The sequence below is a fragment of the Rhyacophila brunnea genome, unplaced genomic scaffold (genome assembly GCF_057557595.1).
Source record: "Rhyacophila brunnea isolate RB1 unplaced genomic scaffold, BYU_Rbru_1.0 scaffold_9, whole genome shotgun sequence".
NCBI classification, from domain to species: domain Eukaryota; kingdom Metazoa; phylum Arthropoda; class Insecta; order Trichoptera; family Rhyacophilidae; genus Rhyacophila; species Rhyacophila brunnea.
Window position 1 is genome coordinate 9,826,194 of NW_028233361.1, and position 13,680 is coordinate 9,839,873.

Sequence of the window (13,680 nt, forward strand, 5' to 3'; positions counted from 1 at the left end):
TCGTCTGAGTGCTCGGTTGGTATAAACCAGAGCGTTGGAGCAAACCCTTTTTTGAGTTGCTCCGCTCCGGGACCCAATACTTGCTCCGGCTTCGCTCCAGGGTCTGCTCCGCTCCAGGTAATAAGTACTATATGTATACATATGTTAAAAAATCGTCATTTTCATTATTAATTCCATTTAAAAAAATTGCCGGCAGCAATAATCGTCTCTCATTATTTGTCTATTCTGTCAAAAAAGTAAAATTATTTATCACTCGGCAGTGTTGCAATATTTCAAATTATTCCAGTGTTGCAAAGTGTCAAAATATACTATTTTCATTAGATTTTAGGACGAAAACTTGATAATTAAAAAAACATCCGGAGCAGTGGAACACTACAAATTGTCGGTGCTCTGGGTAAAAAACCATTGCTCCGTGCTCCAGCTCCGCTCCGCTTCAACGCTCTGGTATAAACATATTAACGAGCGTTTGGCCTAGTAGGATGGCGAGACAGTCACCGGACCCTTTTCATTCACTACACTGAGTGCCCAACACCCTACCGGCACTGACTCGCTAGCCCGCTCGACATGTTTAAACACACACACGGTGCGTACTCGCCACTCGTCTTAACATGCCTAAATAGCTTAAAGCTACTTTTAGTTTAATCTTTGCAGGTACCTATAGCTTCTCTTAAGACAGTATCTTCTCTTTGTATCATTGGAGTAATATTTTTAACAATTTAATAACTCATTTAGGGCTAACACCGCGATTGGCGCGGTTTGAAGCAGTTGGCCATTCGATATAATTAATGTGTTATTTAAATATGGTAATTAAAACGTATGCGCTCTAAATTCATCAGGGTCTTCTAACTCCAATCCACTAAAAAGAGTGTATGTTGCACCACGATCTGGTCCCATTAAAATCTACTGTCTTGTCCAAAGACGTTTATCTTATTCCCGCAATAATTCATTCAATTCTTCTATCAGGAGTGGTATGAGCAGTTTAGTATATTTTTAATGTACGTTTCGGTACTTACACATAACTAGCCTGCTTTTTGATCGAAAGTGAACTGTCTCGCCACAAAAGTCGAAAAGAGAAAAATACGTTAAACACTCTCTCGCCCACACCACTCTCTCAGCCTAGTGACATTTTCCTGTCTCGCAACTTTACTCGTTGCGTGTAATCAAGGCATTAAGCGAAGTATATGGAAATCCACAGAGTGAAATTTTATCTGAAATATATAGGTATATTATTCAAGAGGAAAGATGTTTACTCTTAAGCAAACAACATGTATTTTTTTACAGATAGGGAATTCGAATCTGTAGGTACTCACGTCTAGATAAACAGATAGTCTAATAAAAGAAATAATCTAACCACACGCTTCCTAATAATTCACAACATTTTTTGAATGAGGAGAAAATATTCTTTCCAATATAGGTACAAATTAAAATATTATAATTGTCCCAAAAAAATTATTAATTCTGCATTTTTTCAAATTACCTAATTTAAAAAAGGGGGCAAAAGGCATCTTAACGTTTTTTAGGCATCATGATAAAGATATTATTTTAATATTATAATAAAACAATACGTTTAATTATCAAACTTGTGTGTTGCAAATAATCTGTACCTAATATATATTATTATATCAGTGGAGAATGGTGGAGGTAAGCTACGGAGCTATATATATAAATATGTATTGCATTCTCACCTTTGTGAATAATTATACAATAGGCAGGGTGTAATTTATTTTACAACGTTTTTATTAGCTCGTATTCTTATTTGTCCGGTGGTTGTTTGTCCAGTATAAATCTTGCAATCGATTTTAACTAACTTCTCGACTAGCTATACATTTGACACTTTTAGAATATATCAGAACACTATGCCAATGCATTATTTTAATACTTTTAGCCATCTTTAAGCAGAATTGAATTAATTTTCAGTTAATTCTGTTTTGTAAGGAAAGTTATTTCAGAAAAATCCGTAAAAAGTAAAAGACTATTATTGGTTGCTAAGGGGGTGGTCCTAGCAACTAAACTATTAATATATACGTGCTTTACTATGGAAATCAAAATGAAATGTCAAAATCACATTATATTTACTATAAATGACTTATTCTTTACTATACTTGCCTGTGTGTTTGTTTTTTTTATTTACTTCATATCAAGTACAAGTTTGAGCATATTGAGCATAATAATTCAACAGAAAATTTAAAAACGTTGTGTATAAAAAGTTCTTTTTATCTTGTAATTATTTTTTTAATTAATTTAAATTTAAATTTAATGTACCAAGAGTCAATATTCGTCCTCACATTTTCTCACTGTTATACGTTCATAGATGTAAAACCAATTTAGGTTACAATTGTCCGGTTGGCAACCCTGTCAACAAGTAATAGATAATGTAGACACCATTTACAGTTTGTCCGAGACGATGAATAGGGCATAACACAAGAGGTAATCACTCATACAAAGATGATTCGAATCAATTGAAATAATATGGCGATGCGCATCCAACGTATTAGTTCTTTATTACCTAATCAAGTCGAGCACAATATTATTTATGCAATGTTGCCAACAAGCAGTATTAATTCCATAGATATATATAATATAGTACATAATTATAGCGGAAGTACGATGATACATGTAAAAATACAATCAAATGAGATCAAGTTTGTTTCAATGTGTACTGGATTAAATGCCTGGGGATGATAATTTACAAAGAAAGTTGTCAGTCTGAATGGAAATGGCCAGTGACGTCCCTAGGCAGAATGCTGCCTTTAAGCAGACCGGGCGCTTTCATTTTACAACGTTATTATTAGCTTGTATTCTTGTTTGTCCGCTGGTTGTTTGTCCAGTACAAATCTTGCAATCGATTTTTAACTAACTTTCCGACTAGCAACACATTTGAAACTTTTAGAATATATCAGAACACGATGACAATGCATTCTTTTAATACTTTTAGCCATCTTTCGGCAGAATTGAATTCATGTCAGTTAATTCTGTTTTGTATGGAAAGTTATTTCAGAAAAATCTGTAAAAAGTAAAAGACTATTATTGGTTACTAAAGGGGTGGTCCTATCAACTAAATTATTAATATATACGTGCGTTAGTATGGAAATGAAAATGAAAATGAAATGTCAACATGACATTTCAGTATTCTATTTTTGTTTGTTTTTTATTTACTTCATATCAAGTACAAGTTTGAGCATATTGAGCATAATAATTCAACAGAAAAATTTAAAAACGCTGTATATAAAAAGTTCTTTTTATCTTGTAATTATTTTCTTTCAAATTTTCTGCAAATTTACTAGCTTTCATATTTTATTATTTATTTCCCGCTACCTTAAATAAATAAATACTTACACCAAAAATCTTTAAATTAAAGTATATACCATCGAAAGAGAATAAGAGCATTTCCCCAAAATTTACACTCAAATAGTAGTGGTGTTAGGTACGTGAAGATATGTTGTGCTGACAAGTTTGGAGGCACCCTTGAAAAAGAATTATCTGTGATAATGCTGATAAACCGCCAGTATAATAAATGTAAGTATTACAATGGGTATTTCAATGTTATTAGGTATCTATAATAGTTAGACTGCGGCTTCTCTATCGTGACATACACGTCATCGCGGTCGTTTCTGGAACTAAAACCGTTGCAATACCGCCAGCATGCAAAAAGCGCGTGACGTGATTCTTTCATCGCGGACAGCGCCATGACGTTGATGTCAATATATAGAGGCACATAGTATGTTGTCACGATTTTTTATGCTTTAATTATTTTTTAAACTAAGATATCGATATTTACTTTATAATGAAGACTTTCTTGCTTCATGGAAGACCACCACTGCTCTCAAAAGTAGTTATATTTGTGTTCGTTCTTTTATTCACCGGGGGAGGGGGCACCTACCGTTTTTTAATGTAAAATAATATTCATGGCCCATACCTAGAGCCCAGAGGCCTCGCGCAGTGGTCCAATTGGGCCTCGTACTTGCTAGGACCGGTCCTAAGCGTAATATTAAACATTACGCTTTATCGATGGAATTGTCAACACATTTCTTACATAACTATATATAGCGTTTCACTTATCAATCATAAAAAATACTGTGTACTACTTACACAAACATAATATACTGAAAAAATTAACTAAGTAACATATTTTTATTTAATACACTATTTTTTTATTCAACGAATAAGACAGAAGATTTGAAAATGTAACATTATATTTCAACATGCATAATTTTAAAATATCTCATGCATATACTCACTAGAAAAAAATAAGTTTAGAGAAAATACGACACACGACGTGACTTGAACCTGTAACCGCTGGATTAGCACCAATTTAGCTACGGGCATCCTACTTAATTACCACAATTTTAACTAGTTGTTCTTACATGAAATGCTTATCGAATTCCGTTACAATGTTATTTTTTTTTATAATAAATGAAGGTAGGTATAAATTAATTCCTTAATTACTAACGTCACGGATCATTCTATTATTTTGTTTTGTGTTGTACTTAGACTTGCTAAGAACTAAATAAATTATTTTTTATCACAGAATCTAGATCAGAATAGATAATACTAATGCAGAAATCCCTATGTTTCAATGAATTTCAGACAATTCATAATTCACATCATATTTATACAAATATCAAAACGGAATTGTATTGGTTTGTATACTGCACTTTATAATTGAATAGCATTTTGTATTAAATTTATCTACACTCAATATAATCGACCACACACTTATGGTTATTGGTTTACTATTGATGTTGGCTTGCAATTAATTGATTAATTTTATTTATAAATCGACTCACTCGCAAATGCGCGAAATACGGAAACGCATTTACAAAAGTACGACCGCAAAATTTTATAATTTTCAATAGAAACAAAACGAATAAAATAACATCATAATTAGCTACTTACAATTAGGGATTCCAATCCCGGGATCCCGAGCTATTTTAGATACCTATGAATCCCGGGATTGATAAACATAATCCCAAAACTTTCTTAATTGCTTTTTTTATCATTTTTTATGGAAAATAAAATAAAAACGAAAATATAACGGAAAAAATATTTTTAATAACAAATAACTGCATTAGAAATAAACTGAGTTGAATGAAGTTTGATTTATACCCATATGTAAGTTGCCGATTCATTTTATTTTTTCACATAAATTAATAAAAATGAGAAAGATTGGAAAAAAACAATGCTTCGCACTATTAACAAAGTAATTCCACCACGATCTCATACGTTTTACGGCGGTTTCATATTTGGCTGATTAATTAGATTTATGAAGCGGAAAGGCCATAAGTACATTCATTAGGTCTTTACTGTCAGAAAAAAATCTCATATTAAATTCACATTATTATTTATATAACAATATTATTTACTCCATTAAACTTATGTATTTCCAAGATTGAACGTATACAATATTAACAATAAATGTCTTAAATAGTATAAATTATACTAGATTTATTTTTGACCGATTTTATCAATGTTATTTGTAAATATAAAAATTGTAAATTAGCAATGGAAAAAAATGCCAATCCCGGGATTATCAAATTGTAATAACGAAATCCCGAGATCAGAAGTTTGGCTCGGGATTGGATTCCCTACTTACAATCATCATAGTAATAATATCGCATAACTCCACATGTAAGATAGGACTGTGGACGCGGAGAAAAATGGGAGAAGCCTCTATCCGATAGTGAATAATATAGATAAGCTAAGAAAAAAAAATATCCTGAAAATTATGAAGAACATCAACGAACAAAACATCATAATCTCAGGCGCGCACATAAGGGGGAGGTTTTGGGTATTGACTCTTGACTCACCAGTAAAGGAAAAAATACTAATTATTTATGTGAATGGAATATTACTTCGTCTTCCTCTTCGTCAGGGCCTCATGACTGAGGATAGTGACCCGTTTAATTTGGCTCGAAAGACCTTCTCAAAGGGTTGGCCCCAATCCTCCTGCCATTCTACGATAGAGAAGTCCTGTGGCCGTTGGAAGATTAGGTACCAATAACAGGTAGGTACTTACCTTGATTACTAATTAGCGTCAGGAATTAGACACTACAAATTTATGGCTATACTTCAGCTGGGGCACGATCTAAAACGATCGTGACTACGCGACGCGAAGATTGTGCAAATGACGCGTGCAGAACAAAACATAATTTGTCATAAAAATTCAACATGCGTCCATTTAATTTTATGTTTATTATTCTATTAGTAATAATAATAATATATTCATTGACATGTTTTCTTTTTAAAGTAAACGGGTAACGTTTTTTAGTCATCTTTACACGATTTAAGAATTAATTCCCCCGACGCCATCACAAAACAAATTGACGTGTTCCCAGCTCGACTATCGCTCTCCGATTGGCAGCGAGTCCGAAATTTCGTCGCACCTATAGTTGAAAATCATTTGCCGTTTCACTGAAGTATGCTCTTAATGTATATTGGCTGGAATCCTATGGATATAGGTTTGAGTCCTGTGTTCACCTACGAGTTATTGCGAGCTGCCGCATCCACGAGTGGTTATCAATTGCGCGTGGCTTAATAGTTAGATGATATAGTTTTTACCTACTTTATTGTATTAATGTATTATATAGGCTAGAATTAATTGTATTCGATGTCAGTATGTATTTACCTTTTGGTGAATGCACATAGTGCCTGAAGATGCCGAAATGTGAAACCCAGGTCGCAAAAAACGACTCAAATGAAATAGTACAAATTAATCTTAAATTCATTAGAATTTAAATTCATTAGAATTTAAATTCAACTTCCATCAAGTACCTTCGGTCGATAGTATTAATATAATATGAAGGTTGGGAATTATTCGTTGAATTATAAGATTAGTTTATAAGATATTATTGTTTCTCTGCTACTATGGATTATTGATGATATATCATTTAATAGCATAGCTTACATTCTTCTACGTAAATTTTATTGATCAGTAAAGATTTTATAACGTTGTATTCTATAAAAAATATATTAATTTAGCTACAATTTATAAAGATGTCAAGACATGATCAAAACAGAAGTGACTTGGTTACTTCACCAATGAACCCGAGTTGAATTCGTATTACTAACAGCAAAAATTGACTAAAAATGACGTATCGGCTGTTATCCGATGAAAAAAATCATTACAGAACTATGTAACTACATCTTAATTATTTATAACACAATCCTAAAATACCGCTCCACAGAAAAACTCTCCGACAAATAATGTGCTTGAAGTCTTGTGCATTATACTCGTACCTAATAATATTTGGATTCAATCGAATGAATTGTATAGCAATATGGTTGCGCCAAATTGCGGTGGCCGTAATCCTTACTTCCCACCTCCCTCAAATCCCAGTATTATTGTCACAAGACCAAGTGACCGGCATACACGGGTCATGAGAGACCATGATGCAAATAAGTTGCAGTTAACTCAAGTAATAGGCAGCAAGCGGACGTGAGCAAGTTGTTAAACTTTACCGTCGTCTCTTACCTACAGCGTGACTCAAAAAGAGTTACTCCAAAACCGCCGCCGCCCGAGAGTCAGCTCAATAATACCACTTGTGCGTGTTGCCGCACAGCGTTATTATACAGACTGATTCAGCAGTAGTTCGTGGACCCCGGCCGGGTCAGCTTGATATAGTATGACCGTCATTCAAGCAATACTTCTGAATACCTTCCAAGCCGTGATACCGGCTCTCATCATTCATATCACCAATCATCATCATTCATCAACCTCATTATCATCCATAAACAGTGTACCGTCAAGTGCTACGCACCGGGTAACCCAAACAAACAATACCGCGTGAGTGATAGTACAACCAGATCACGGAGCCATGATCAACATCATAAAAGGTCAGTGTCTGGCTTCCTGTTAAATCGCTCCCACCCCTAGATCCGGAATCCACATCATCCTTAAAATTACAGTCCACTTGCGAAAAGCATCACCACATGACGCGTTTTACTTACATAGCATGGTTTATATAAGTAGGTGCTAGTTTTTCTCCCAATAATTTATCTATTTCTTAATTAATTATTCAATTTTTTTTTAAATAATCCGCCGACAGAAACATATTGATTGCGGTTACATGTAAGTTGTACATATGCTGTTCATCGTGGGACACTTATTCGTGCGCCGCAGTACGTGAAACATGAGTCCGTATAAAATTTTATCAAATGACGAGTTCTTCGTTGAACATTTCACCGTGGAATACATTTGTACGTATCTTACAAAATGCGGCGATAGTTTGCAAATAGTACTGTTCCAATTATATAAACCCTAACCTAACCTAACCTAGTAAAGACATCTCATAAAATTCGCCACATGTTGTAGCATACGTACAAATATACTCAACGGTGAAATGTTCAACGAAGAACTCGTCATTTGATTAAATGTTACACGAACTCATGTTTTCGTTGTGTGGGCAGGAGAAAATTGGTGCGAAATGTACAAAAAACATTGTTTTCACAATCACTGCTGACCTGTTAATTAATATTTAATTAACACATTTAAGTATCATGTTAATTATATCTAATGACTAACTAATGCAAACGTTCCAGTCGCGTTTTCAGCACTAATTGAGTTAATGTAAACATTTTCAAATATTAGTGACCGCCACCTTACATAAATAATCTTATATTCTCTCACCCGAACAAAAATCAATAATAACTATCATCATACAATAATTACCATAGAAAAGATTTCACCCAGGGAACACAAAAATACGGAAGTAGGTGTTGAGAAACATGGAATAAACTTGTTACACCAGCTGTTAAAGAATAGTATGTTATTTTTAATAGTAACTTCACTGTATCACAATTGAAGGAGTTATAGCAAGACAATGATATGCCACTTAAACTTAGTTTAGAGATATAAGCAATTTATCATTCTTGTTCGTTGTTCACATATTCTTGACCAACATCACTATTAGTGCAGGATCCCATAGACTTGTCGTATACATAATATGCGGAACGCATTCTGACAATTGGAATAGGTTCTAGGGGTCACCAAGATATATAATGTCGATGTTGCCAGGCGATATTAGTGGTCAATTTTTTTTTATTGAGGTTTTAATTTTTTTTTCTTATAACCCATCAAAAATTGTTCTGAGTTCTTCAATAAAACCAAGACCGAATCAGGGATTGATTGAAAATGCAATAATTGTACCATGCCATTGGCATGGTCGTAGACCGGTTCATCCCATTTGAAAAAATAAAAATAGCGGGTACTGCAATGTGTTCAAAATTATCGATTCTTAGGATCCTCCTTGGCTTAAATTATTTTATTTAGTAGCATTTGTGTATAGAATCACCCAGATTGCTTTCTTTACCATATTATATGCATATGACATTGTTTTAATATTATGGTTAATACAGAAACAGTGTAGGTTGCACATATAGGTTGGTGAATAAATGAAATAACGATAACGACTAACCACACTAAGTAGACATTTATTAAAAAAAAGAAACAAGTCAAGTGTTCAAACTGCTTTAAGTATCATGATCACAGTTTTTACAAACACTACTTACACATTTGCACAATGATAATATACATGTCAAAGCCGATTTCTTATAACTACATGATAGTGTACGGCAGTTAGAATTACAAATGGTGGATCAGGTGAGCTTTTCCATAAATAAACTTGTGCTGAAGCCTTTAAACAGTGTAAATACAATGAATCATATGTGCATATCACTCTTGACAAATTTTAACTAAATCCAATATTTTGGGAAATAAATTTATATCGAAGTTCATCCGCTGTTGTTTTTTGTTTACATAATAAGTAAGTGCAAACTTTTTCCAGGTCTTGAAACTGCTGTGGTCTCCAACAAACCATTTCCTAAAGCTGAAAGTGCATCCTGAACAAAACTCTTTGACGAGATGGTTAAAGCTTGTTTTTTGTACCTATGCAACTAGTGGTGTAGCAGCCGGTTAAAGAATGTAATACTGACAAAATATTACAAATATTTTCACCAAGAGATTCAGCTGCCAAATGGCATCCTTAACCACGGGATTTCTTTTGAGATCCCTCAAACCATAATCCACGGCAACCAATCGTTGCAAGTTTAATCCAGAAATAAATGCCTAAGATTAAAAGATCTGTATCGGGAGTGTGTTATTCTCCAAATTTTGCATTTTTACAGCATGAAATATATAACAAAACATTCTAGAATCTAGAGTTCATTCTAGAATCTAATGATTTTGATTTTAAATCAATGGCGTCATTAAAAATTGATCACTACAATTTAAACCATTGTGTGGGGTCGTCAAATCCACCACAAATCTACAGCTCACTTTCTTTGTTGATTTTTGCAAATGTGGGAGCATTTCTGCAAATAAATTTAACAAGCTGTAATTTATTTTGAGGACTCACAAAATAATCTTTGCAATTAATCCACCACATCTAAGGGACAATCTTCAAGGATCTTTCTTTATCTTTAACGCTGTTTAAGGGCTTCAACACAAGTTTATTTATGGAAAAGCTCATCTGATACACTATTGAGCCTACTGATTTCCTACAACTTGGCTTTGAGTTACGAGAAAATAATTTGTATCCAAGAAAAATGACGAATGAACCTCTACCAAATTATTTAGTTAAGCCATGCAAATGTCATTCTAACTGCCGTACATTATCATGTAGTTATAAGAAATCGGCTTTGACATGTATATTATCATTGTGCAAATGTGTAAGTAGTGTTTGTAAAAACTGTGATCATGATACTTAAAGCAGTTTGAACACTTGACTTGTTTCTTTTTTTTAATAAATGTGTACGTAGTGTGGTAAGTGGTTATCGTTATTTCATTTATTCACCTACCTATATGTGCAACCTACAGAGTTTCTGTATTAACCATAATACTAAAACTAATGTCATATGCATATAATATGATAAAAAAAGCAATATTGGTGATTCTATACAAAAATACTACTAAGTAAAATAATTTAAGCCAAGGAGGATCCTAAGAATCGATAATTTTGAACACATTGCAGTACCCGCTATTTTTATTTTTTCAAATGGGACGAACCGTTCTACGACCGTGCCGATGGCATGGTACAATTATTGCATTTTCAATCAATCCCTGATTCGGTCTTGGTTTTATTGAAGAACTCGGAACAATTTTTGGTGGGTTATAAGAAAAAAAATTAAAACCTCAATAAAAAAAAATTTACCACTAATATCGCCTGGCAACATCGACATTATATATCTTGGTGAGCCCTAGAACCTATTCCAATTGTCAGAATGCGTTCCGCATATTACGTATACGAAAAGTCTATGGGATCCTGCACTATATTGTAACAGGAAAAATCTCTACTTACCGCATTTAAATTAATGTTCGATATATCGCACAAATGGTTATTTTGTTTGGAGCAAGAAGGCGTGGATGACTGACCGGTGTCCATGTTGACTGGTGTGTCATGGTATCATGTTATAACCATTTTAGAACAAAATTTGAATTTGCAAGAACTACACATAGATCATATTATCTGAGTATTTTTTTAAAAAAGTGTCTTTAGTAAAACATGAGCACTGGGAATTGGTTTTATTCTAAATCAACAAATTCATACTTATGTGGCATATCATTGTCTCGCGATAACCCCTCCAATTATGCACTAAAGTTTGTCACGTAAACGAATATTTGAGGACACTCAGGGGGTTTTGTAGTTACTGCGATTAATAGCCTAACCGCCATTAAGTCATTAATCAAAACTGCCTTCTAAATGTTAATCTATCTCAGCTGGCTTTAGCGTATTTATTTATTATTAATAATATATTCTGTGATTACACCGAACGTTAGACATCTGTTTTAACGAATTTGTAATTCCTTACAGATTTATGGTAAAAATTGTATTGTGTAATTGTATGGAGGTGAGCTTATATTTTGGGTTTTAGAAAAATCACTAATCTTCACACTGTAGAGGTCACATTGTTTTATTTTAATACCTACACTAAAGCATAAATGATACAGTATATCAAAAAACCTACATAGCGACACATAAAGAAATTAAATATAAATATACTTTTCTGCATACCGACATACCAAGAGGCATATTAAAATAATTGTAAATAATGCATTCGAGTGACAATAGTATATTATCAAACGCCCCCATAGCGGACAATTAATAGCTGTAAGTACATTAATCAGTATTTGAAACAGCGCTAATTTACCTGGAAGTTTGCCAAACACCTGTTGGACGTCTGTCAGCGCCGAGATAAACTACCTCACAACACAATGGAATCTCAGTTAGTTTATACTTAAATGTAACATAACAATATCATTTTTATCTTCTATTTCTCAACAAATGCATCAAGACAATGCCGGTAGCATTGTTTTGACTTGTATTATCTCCATTACTCATCCAGGATAAGTTATCCAGAAACTTACTGTGTGTTTTATTATTATTATTTATTGAACTTATACTTCTTTTGGTGCGTTTGAGTGAAATTGAGAGCTGCGCGCGCACACCGTTAGTTAAGAAGTGAAGTGACACCATGAAGTTAGCTGCGAATCAGTCAGCTATTATACAAGCGCAAGTTTGATACAGACCCACAAACTTACCTGAAGAATTTGATGGGGGAGCCACTGTCGAAAACTACCCAATCAAGACTCGTATCTGGACAAAATCTGACATTCAAATGAAATTTTCAAAATGGCGTTCTGTCTTAGTTCGTAGTTCCATTTTTGGCCATTCTATAGATAAGTTTGTAGGTCTGTAGTCGAATTGTTCCGTGGCATAGGCAACGAATTTATTATTGTCGGCCATTTGCATTTCCTTAAGTAAACAAATGATTAAACGTCAAAGTGACAGTTGTTGTTACTTTAAAATAATAAAAACAACGATAAATAATTAAATAATTTAGTAATATAAGTTAAAGTGTATAGAAATAAACCAACGGTGCTCCAATATGCGGCCCTTTTTCTTGAGTGTGTAATTTAACAAGATAATTAAGAGCCACTTGAAGAATCTAGATTATCACAAGTTTTGTTTTTGTTTTGTTACGCCAAATAAGTATAACTTCTAACGCGCGTACATAAGTACACACACCGGTTTTTTATCAAGTATAATCAGCATAATGAATGTTTGGTTATGAATTGACAAAGATTTACTTTATCATACTTACCATTGTCAATCTAAATGTCTAAAACGCAATGCATCTTTATCGCTTATTGTTTCAAACCTTCTTTATAACGCATATGGTTTTATATCCAATTTTCTTAACAAACTAAACGTCTGAGATTCTATGTATAATATTTATAATGTTTGTTTTATTCTTCTTCTTCCACGGCGCTACATCTCGGGGTGGGATTTGGCCTCCTCCACAACCGCTCTCCACTCACTCCGGTCTCTCGACACACTTCTCCAGTTACCGGGTCTTCATATATGAAGCCCGTCCACTTCTACGGCGTCAGCCCATCTCCTTCTTAGACGGCCTCTGGGTCTCTTCCGTTGGGGTAGCCACTTTGTCATGATCCTTGCTTGCGTCCCGCTCATCGTAGTCTTTGGGCCTTAAAGTATCTTATGATTGTTTGCTGTTTAATCAGCTCTTCCAGCTCGTGGTTCATTTTTATTCTGTAGTTCTCATTTTCCAACGTGGGTCCAAAGATTTTTCGGAGTATTTTGCGCTCGAAGACAGCTAATTTGTTTTCCTCGTTTTGAGTTAAGCACCACGTCTCACAGCCATAAATGACCACTGGCCTTATAA

The 13,680-nt window shown here is 33.9% G+C and overlaps 1 protein-coding gene across 1 annotated transcript in view; it reads right to left on the reverse strand.

Moving 5' to 3' along the window:
- Positions 1 to 13,680, reverse strand: part of LOC147063233 (adenylate cyclase type 2-like) — a 485,865-nt gene that overhangs the window by 416,053 nt on the left and 56,132 nt on the right.